The sequence below is a fragment of the Rhinolophus hipposideros genome, assembly GCF_964194185.1.
Source record: "Rhinolophus hipposideros genome assembly, chromosome: X".
NCBI classification, from domain to species: Eukaryota; Metazoa; Chordata; class Mammalia; order Chiroptera; family Rhinolophidae; genus Rhinolophus; species Rhinolophus hipposideros.
The window spans coordinates 95,414,963-95,424,155 of record NC_138046.1 but is presented as its reverse complement, the minus strand read 5'-3'; positions in this window follow the sequence as shown (position 1 = coordinate 95,424,155).

Sequence of the window (9,193 nt, the reverse complement as noted above, 5' to 3'; positions counted from 1 at the left end):
GCCACTAATATAACTGCCGTGGCTACGCTAGCAGAGAGATGAGGGCTAGCAAGAGCGGATTGCAGAGAGGCGGATGCCGCGGGCGAGAATATAGTGGTATGACTCCCCTACTTATGGCTCCGTGAGTGTTCCTCTTTGGCCTTACCATGTCCTGCGTTCTTATGTGGGGAGCGGGAGCTGAGACCCCCGCAGGCCGCCCCGCATGACAGTGCCTTTTAGGGTCAACATCTCTAAGTAAGCAAGGGAAGCAGGAGTGGGAAGAGGAAGGGCTGAACTGTGATGTAGTCATAACAGAGGCCTCCCATGATCCTCTGGGAGCCTTGGAACTGGGATGGTCCTTCAGAGTTGTCCCAAATTCAGGTGAAGGATCTGAGCCTTTGTACCAGCAACTGGCCAGTCATTGAGTGGGGTCTGCCCCCACTCAAGTCTCAGTCTCTTTCTCTCTCTTGGGAGAGAAAGGGAGTGTGACTTTGGGTGAGGCAGCTCTCTTGGGCTGAGGACAATTCCTGGAGAGGGACTCAGTTGAGAGCTGGAGGAATGAGTCTCTTGTTTTTGAAGCTGGGGGATCTGAGCAATGCACCCCACCAAGCACTGCATGTTTCCAGTTCAGATTCCAAGAATCATAGCCCCAGACCCAGGGTGATCTGTGGAGAAAGGGGTAGATTTCTTACTCCTTTTGGCTAAACATGACATCAGACACCCCAGGATTGTAGCTGGAAGGTTCCAGGAGACCACAAGCTTGATTGATGCACAACTCTCCTTAAAACCTCCCTCACCATTAGCAGAGGGAGAGCCGAAAGAAGTTGTAAAGTCACTTTCCTCCAAAGAAGCCACACCCTGGAGAAAAATTAAAAGCCACTCCTAGAAGAAGGAGTGGCTTCCAGAAGGAAAGTCTCCCAGGTATAACAATCAACTCCCAAGAGCATGGACGATAACAGAGCTGCTAGGGACTGTAGTCGCCATGGTAATGGCATCTCTAATTCCAAAGGAATGAAGCTACTGACCTGTCAATCACGCGGCACCTGCATTTTCAGTGGAAATTAGTCTCAGGCGCCTGGCAGGGGTGGGGAGCAGAGACCACTCTTCCGTGTGCACGTAGCGGGCTCGTGGGAGCACTGATGCTCAGGTGTGTGTCTTTGCATATATGATTCTTTATAAGGCTGTCTGTGCACATGCTTGTGGTCATAAGTGTGGAAAACCAAGCCCAGTTGTATGTGTGTGTCGGTGCTGGGGATGGGGTCTGCATGCTGGACACCACATGCCCATGAACCTCAGGCAGAGCATATTACTCCATTTAAGATGCATGATTTTAGGGCTTTGCCCCTCTTTAAAATATTAACAACTGCTTTTGTCCACTCATCATTAGAGAGCTATTTCGTTGAAGAAATTTTCTACTTTCCATAGCCTCTTTTAAAACGCAGATTGTCCATTACTGATTGACCCAAGAATGGTAAGCTTCCCCCAAAAGATAGGTGAAAGCACAGAGAGGAGATGCTGGACCTAGCTTAGTGCCTTTCATTTACTTAGATGCCCAGCATATTTTTATGCATTTATGAATGCATGAATATATGAATAAATAGAGAGCTATGGCAGGGGAAGGACAACCAGGAGAGGGAATGGTCCGATGGGGGAGTGGAAGGGTTTGTGGAATCGACTTCAAGTCCATTCCATTTCCATTTTCAATTCAATTCCATGTATTGAGCACTTTTCTTGTAACAGGCACTGGGCTGGGGGTGGAGAGGGAAATAGGGCAGATTGGAGACCTGCAGAAGTTCAGTCTGTCGGGGATAGGGGCTTCTTCATGGGTTTCCTGAGTGCTGGGCCCAGACTGCAGTCTTGAGGGAGGCTGGAACCCTCCTTCCTTGGCCTTCCCGGGCTGGCTGGGCCTGACTTGTCTCTGTCATAATCACAGTCTGAGCCTCTCTGGAGAGTTTCAGCCTCATCCATCTACTAATCTCATGTCTTAGTTGGCTACCCCAGAAACAGACCCCAGGATAAGGACAGGAGTGCAGATTGTATATTTAGGGAGTTATCCCAGGAACCATCACTCAGGCACTAGGGAAGCAAGATAGAGAAGAGAGGGAAGCCAATATAGAGTGTATTGTGGGGTAGGTGCCACTGTGGGCAACTGGGCTTACATCCCACTGGGAACATCTGGGACACAGGGGAGAACACACTGAAGGACGAGGGAGCTGGAGTAATTCTCCATCAACTCTTGTTTGTCCTTAGCTGAGAGCTGCTCCTGGGAGACAGCACCCCTTGCACATCCAGCCTGCTTCAGTCAGAGAAAGAAAGCCCTTTGAGGCGGACAAGTGGCAGGTGCTGGCACTCTGGCTGTTGGCATATACTGGAATGATCAGTGCCGATGGGATAAGGATGGGCCACTGCCAGCGTTTGTGACACCCCCTGTGGCCCTTCCAGCCATGTGACCAGGGCAGCTGGTCCTCCTGGCCACAGCTTAGCAGAACCCACGGTGACAGACTTCAGTCCTCAGACCTGAGCTGGGTCAGGGCCAGAGGCAGGGTTTCTGAAATGTTTGCTGACTTAAACTGCCTGGACAGCCACAGCCAACCACAGGCCACAGAATCAGGCAAGCCCATTTGGCAGGGAGCAGGTTCTGCTCGCTCATCTCGAGGTAAGCCCAGGCTGTGGCCTGTTGGACCAGGGCTTTAGTCCTCAAGAGACAGTGTCTGCACCCTGTCTTCTGTCTCCTCCTGATGCTGGGTTAGGAATCCCCCTGGACTCTGGCAAGCACTCCTGGCTTCTACTCGTTTGAGCTCCAGCCCCTTCTCTCCCCCCGAGGCCTGCTTGTCTACTCGGCCTCATCACCAGCTTAGGGGAAAGGCCTCTGGATCCTTTGTCTGCAGCCTCTCTGCTCTGAATTTACAGGAGACCTTCCCTTCCTAGATTATAATTGGCTCCAAACCCTGCAATCCTCCAACAAATGAAGCAAGGACAGATGGAGAAAGACGAATGGAAAGGTCAGGGCTTGGGCAGCCTCCCCAGGTTTCATGTCCAGTTGCTAACATTCCTTCTCCATTCTGCTTGGATTCCCACCCACTTCCAGACTCCCCAGATGTTGAATTCAATTTAACAACTGCAAGAGGACTTTCTGTGAGTCCACGACTGTACTGAGCATGAGGGAATAAGAAGGAAGACCAGCTGAGCCCATAACACTCTCCTTCGGGCAGGGCAGGGGGAGGGAGGGGTACTTCAGATCTCAGCATCACTGTTAGTGATACAGCTTCTTTCTTTGGCTTTTGACCTGTCTGAGCCAGAGCTCAAAGAACCCTTAGGACCTGGCAACATACAGGGTTTCTGAACACTAGAAGATGGGCCCCAATCCAGATGAACTGGCTCAATCTGTGGGGGCCTTGAACTGGCCTGAGGCGGAGCCTTGGGTCAGTGAGGTATGTCTATAAGAGGCTTTGGTGACAAGCGCACTGTGCACTGTTCCCAGGTGGGGAGGGGAGCATAGTCTCCACCAAGGTGGGTGGGAAATTTCAGCCCTTTCACAATCTGCAGGCACTGGTGTGTTGCCCTCTTTTCTGCTCAGCACTTTCGATGTTGCATGATACATATCTCGATGCTTTTTCAGACACCCTAGCAAGATTCTGCCTTTCCTCTCTCCAAGGTGAAGCAAATGGGCTGCCTTCTACTTCTGCCATGCGGGCTCCTGCGGGTCCTGCCACTGACCCCCAAAGAAGAGCTTTGCCCACAAGTAAACAGATCAGCCTTTGTTGACTATAAGATAAAAACTTCTTCAACATCCTTGCCACAAAGCTCTAGCCAGTATAGTATCAATGGAAGATAATCATGCACTATGAAGGTCCCCGGGGACTTAGAAATCGCCTCATGCACCCTCGTTACTCTCCCACCAAGGATCAGACTAGTGAGATCAAGACCGATGGAGACAGGAAATGCAGAATCTTTAGGAAGCACTGTAGAAGGGGAAAAGCATTTATAATTCTTTTGTACAACCTTCCTTCCCCAATCACTGTCCCCCCAACACTTTTCCTGGTGCCCACCAACAACTGTCTTACATTTTTGTAATGCTGAACAGTTTTCACAGTGCTTTTACAAGCATCACCTCCTTTCCCTGCCCAAGCACATTGTGAGGTCTGTGGAGTGAGCATTATAATTCCCATTATACAGATGAGGTTACCCACTGAGGCTCAGTGAACCCAAAAGACTTTGCCCCAGAGTAGGTGCCTGTTTCAGTTATGATTATGTCCAGAAACTCAAAATAGCTTAAACAAAATGAAAGTTTGTTTTTCCTTCTGATCAGAACCTGAAGGTAGGCAGCTCTGTTCCACGAAGTCATAGGGACCAACGATTTATCCATTGCTCTGCCAAACCTAAGATGTGGTCCTCAGCTTCACAATTCAAGATGGCAGCTAGAACTCCAGCCATCACATTTGCATTCCAGGCAGCAGAATGGAAGAATGGGTGAAGAATAAAAAGAGGGGAAGAAAAGCACGCCTCTTCCCTTTAAGGATGCTTCCCAAAGGTTGCGCTGGCCACTTGTGCTTTCACTCCAGAACTTCACCACATGGCCACACCTAACTGCAAGAAAGGCTGGGAAATGTAGTCTTTGTTCTAGATGATTAATTGCCCAGGTAAAAATTGTGGGTTCTATTTTCTGTGAAAAGGGGGAGAACATATATTGGGGAGAGCTAGTTGTTTCTGCTATAGTGATTTTGCTATCAAGAGGAGAAATCAGCTTTTTTTTTTTAACAGAACTTTATTGGGGCACAGTGAGTACTTCCAGGACTTTTTTCCAAGTCAAGTTGTTCTCCTTTCAGTCTTAGTTGTGGAGGGCGCAGCTCAGCTCCAAGGAACATTTTAGTTTTCCAGGTTCTGTGGTAAAAGATACTTGAAAAGAGGGTAGCAAATGATTTCGGGGTGGCCATTCTAGTGTGTGACATACTGTTCTTCTGCAAGATAAAGGAATGGGGCTCAACTCCCTTCCAGCTGGGATTGTGTGGAAATTGACTGATGAGAGGCTGCATGAACTAGTGGAAAACACACTTCAAAGGCTTTGTCATCTTAAAGTCTGAAGTTTGAATCCTGGCTTTGCCATAACAAGCTGTGTGAGCTTGGATAAGTCACTTAACATCCCTGAACTCCACTTGCTTTATGTGTAAAGTGTGGATAATATTCACTTCTCAAGAGTCTTAGGAAGGACAGAGTCATGTGTTAAGTTCCTAGCACAGAGACCGACATACAGTGAACACTCATCAAAATGGCAGCTGAGTCCCAGTGCTGGCTGGTACATCTCCACTTTCCATGGGGAGCCAGGATCCTGCTCAAACTTTACCAAGGGGCTGCCTCTTCTTTTCCTCTTCCCCAATCACAGTCACTAATAGTGACCAGTAATGATCCAGATCATACTGGAGCCCCTGACTTGGCAAACTAATTGGTCCTAGTGGAGATAACTAGGACTGCCTAGACAGGCAGCTCAGCACGAATAGAGGATATTCATAATACCTCAGTGGATATTAAACATTCGCCAGACAGTAGAGTGGAAATGCTGGCAACGCTTCAATCAGAGCTGAGACCGTACAGATGAGGTGCAGCTCTGAGCCTGAGTGGCTGCCACTAAGGTGGCACTGGAGGTGATGCCCTGAGCCTGCCCGAGTCAAGACGTACCTCCCAGTGCAAGGCCAGGATGCCCTCTCTGGGGAAGGATCCCCATGAGCAGTTTTAAAGTTTCTTAAAATAGAGCTAAAAGGGCTCCTGCTGCCAGCAAAGAGTTGCTGAGGGCTTTTCCCTCTCCTGCTAAAGGTTATAGTTCTCTTGCCATAATTCTGGCTCCCCTTGCCAGGACTACTTAGCATTATTACTGGCTGATCTAAAGGAAGCTTGGGACCTTTGGTGACACTGGCTGATGCCTCAGAGCTGAACGAGGCTTGGAAGCACTAACTGAGCAGCTTAGATAGGGCAGGCTGCGGCTACTGTCTGCTTTCTAAGGACCTATGCTTTGGGCCTTGTGGTGGGCTGAATTGTGTCCCTCCCTCAATTCGTACATTGAAACCCTAAGCCCCAGTAGTTCAGAAGGCAACTAATTGAAAATAGGACTTTAAAGAGGTAAGTTAAAATGAAGTCATATGGTGGTCCTTAGTCCAATCTGATTGGAGTTCTTATAAAAAGAGATTAGGACACAGACACTCACAAAAGGAAAGACCCAAGGAAAAACCAGCTATCTGCAAGCCAAGGAGAGAGGCTGCAGGAGAAACCAATCCTGCCGACACCTTGATCTTGGGCTTCTATCTTATAAAACTGTGAAACAATACAGTTCTGTTGCGTAAGCCACTCAGTCTCTGGGTTTTTATTATGGCAGCCTGAGCTGACTAATACAGATGTTTACAACCCCATTCTATGCTTTCATCCTAAAGAAAGAAAAAAGAGAAGGATGCCAGTTTGAATTGATTGGCATTTATCATCCATCTTTTCTTGTCTATAAACTGCCACAAGCATGGTCTTTATTAATTATTATCGGGACATACTAATACTAATAGCCAACAGGAGCCGATTATGACTAACAGTGGAATCTGAAGATTAAATATTTTGGGGGACTCTCCTTAAGAAAAGGGTGGGGACAGAGTCCCAGAGAGCAGTTTCCAGGCTCTCAGCCTCCCATGGGGAGGTGATGGCTCGGGTGGTGAATGACCGTCAACTGTGATCGGTTGGTCATCAGCTGTAACCTGCTAGCCAATTGGCTACTGATGTAACTGCAGGGCTGTGTTGATTGGTTGGTTAGTTGGCAGGCAGAGAAGTGAATGGCGGACTGCGGATCATGTGGCTACTACTGTGTGTCTGCCTGGCCACCAGAGAGAATATAGTGGTGTGACTCCCCTACCTATGGCTCCGTGGGTGTTCCTTTTTGGCCTCACCATATCCTGCGTTCTTATGTGGGGAGCGGGACCAGAGGTCCCGCAGGCCGCCCCGCACGACAAAAAGGAATGCAAAATTGCAAATACAAAGCCCAGTATGAAAGTGAAGGTTTAATTTTTTTTTTTAATTGGCTAGCGGTGTGTTTCTCCAGGGCCCGTCAGCTCCAAGTCAAGTCGTTGTCCTTCAGTCTAGTTGTGGAGGGCGCAGCTCAGCTCCAAGTCCAGTTGCCGTTTTCAATCTAGTTGCCGGGGGCGCAGCCCACCATCCCATGCGGGAATTGAACCGGCAACCTTGTTGTTAAGAGCGCGTGCTCTAACCAACTGAGCTAACCAGCTGCCCCGGAAAGTGAATGTTTAAATGGAAAAAGAACCACCAAATTACAATAGTTAAAGGCTCATGAAGACCTCAAACTTCACAAAATCCAGAAAAAATATGATATTTTTATTAATTGTCTGAAATATGATTCCTTTTTTCTACTTTTTTTTGGCTGCATGGCTTTGGTTGCCTTTTCATATGGCAATGATTTTTAATATAGTTTTCCATAGAGACAATAGAAAGATCATTCAGTATTTCTTGCAGCATGCTCGGTCTCTTTTTTATAAAATTATTGATAGTGTTGTAAATTTCTTTCAGGCTCACAAGTTGTGATTGGTTTCCATTGTGATGTAATTACAAAGTGACATTTTAAAGCATCTGTAGATATTCTTTCAGTTTGTTTTTGGCTACTACCAAAGTACTTTTATTTTCCTGTCCTATATGAATTTTGGTACGATCAGTAAGTCTAAAAAAATAAAAAATACACAAAATTAATGTGAAACTAAGGTGTACTTATTGAGCTGCACAATTGCGTAATAAAATTAAACTATTCTTATACTATATACACTGATATGTTGATGAACACGTGAGTTTTGTCACTGGAGCACTTCTTCAGGCCATTTTGCTGCATCAGTAACAATTTTGTTTGCCATTTTTTCTGGATTCACCAGATTTCATCAGGATAAGATGTGTCAGATATGTTAACATGCAATCTGAAATACTGGGATACATAAAACTTACTGTTCTCCAAACAGACATACTTGTGTTTGTAGGGTTGCTACAATTTCGTGCCTTACAAACACATGAATTCTGATAAATTTTATGTTGTGCAATTCCCATTAGAAAAGAAATAAAACTATATGGTGCATTATTAATTGCATACACCGCATTATGGAGTATATTCCTGACAGAAGCAAATTTCCATTTTGACTAGGCATCAATGAGAACAGGATTCTTCATTTACAATTTTCCACATCTGACGACTGGAATATTTTCCACAGACTAGCTTCTGGCACCATACATTTCAAGCTTTGTTTCTCTTCACTACCTATATAGTTTGGGGGGCTGGGAGCCATTAGACAATATGGCAGATTGTATTTTCCAAAATGGTCACAGCAAGATCTCCCATCCACATGCTCTTCTTGTAATGGAATATTGACATGTCTCTCACTGAGCCATGTCCTCCTTCCCCTTGAATCCGAGTGACACTGTGACTACAGCAAAAGTGACACTATGTGACTTCCAAGGCTAGATCATAGAAAGTGATACAGTTTCTCTCTGGCTTTGTTGGGATACTGGCCCTTGTAACTCAGCCACCATGCTGTGAAGAAACCTAGACCACAGCCAGTTGAGGTCTCAGCAGACAGCCAGCAGCAACCACCAGATCTGTGAATGAGGAGCTTCCAGATTATTCCAGCCCCCAGCCTTCGAGCGACCCCAGCTGATACCACGTGAGGCAGTGACAAGCTGTCCCCACTGATACCTGCCCATAGTAGATTTGTGGGCAAAATAAACGATTGCTGTTGTTTTAAGTTCTGGGGTGACTTGCTATGTCACAATAGATACTCAGGACAGACACAACTATATTTTGAAATGATCTCTGGCATGCACAATATTGGGCAAGTCAGCCCAGAGGGCAGTTGGAATGTTCCCGAAGGCCATAATGTGTGATGGCTAGCACCAACTTTGCAAGGAAGTGGCTACAAATCATATGTACAGATACCTATTTTAGACATATATTTAAACAAAAAGTAATTATTTCCTCACTTTAACTTCCCCTTAGCCAGATCCCAAATATACCCATGGCTACTCTTATACTACCCAGCCCAATGGGAGGTGTGATGGAGGGGAAATCAAATGGAAAATAGACAGTGGTCTGTACAAAACATATAAGCACCTTACTACCCTGACCCTTGGAAGGGACCGATGTATGTGAGGAGCCTTGGAGCTTAAGCTTTCTTAGGTTCACAGTAAATCTACT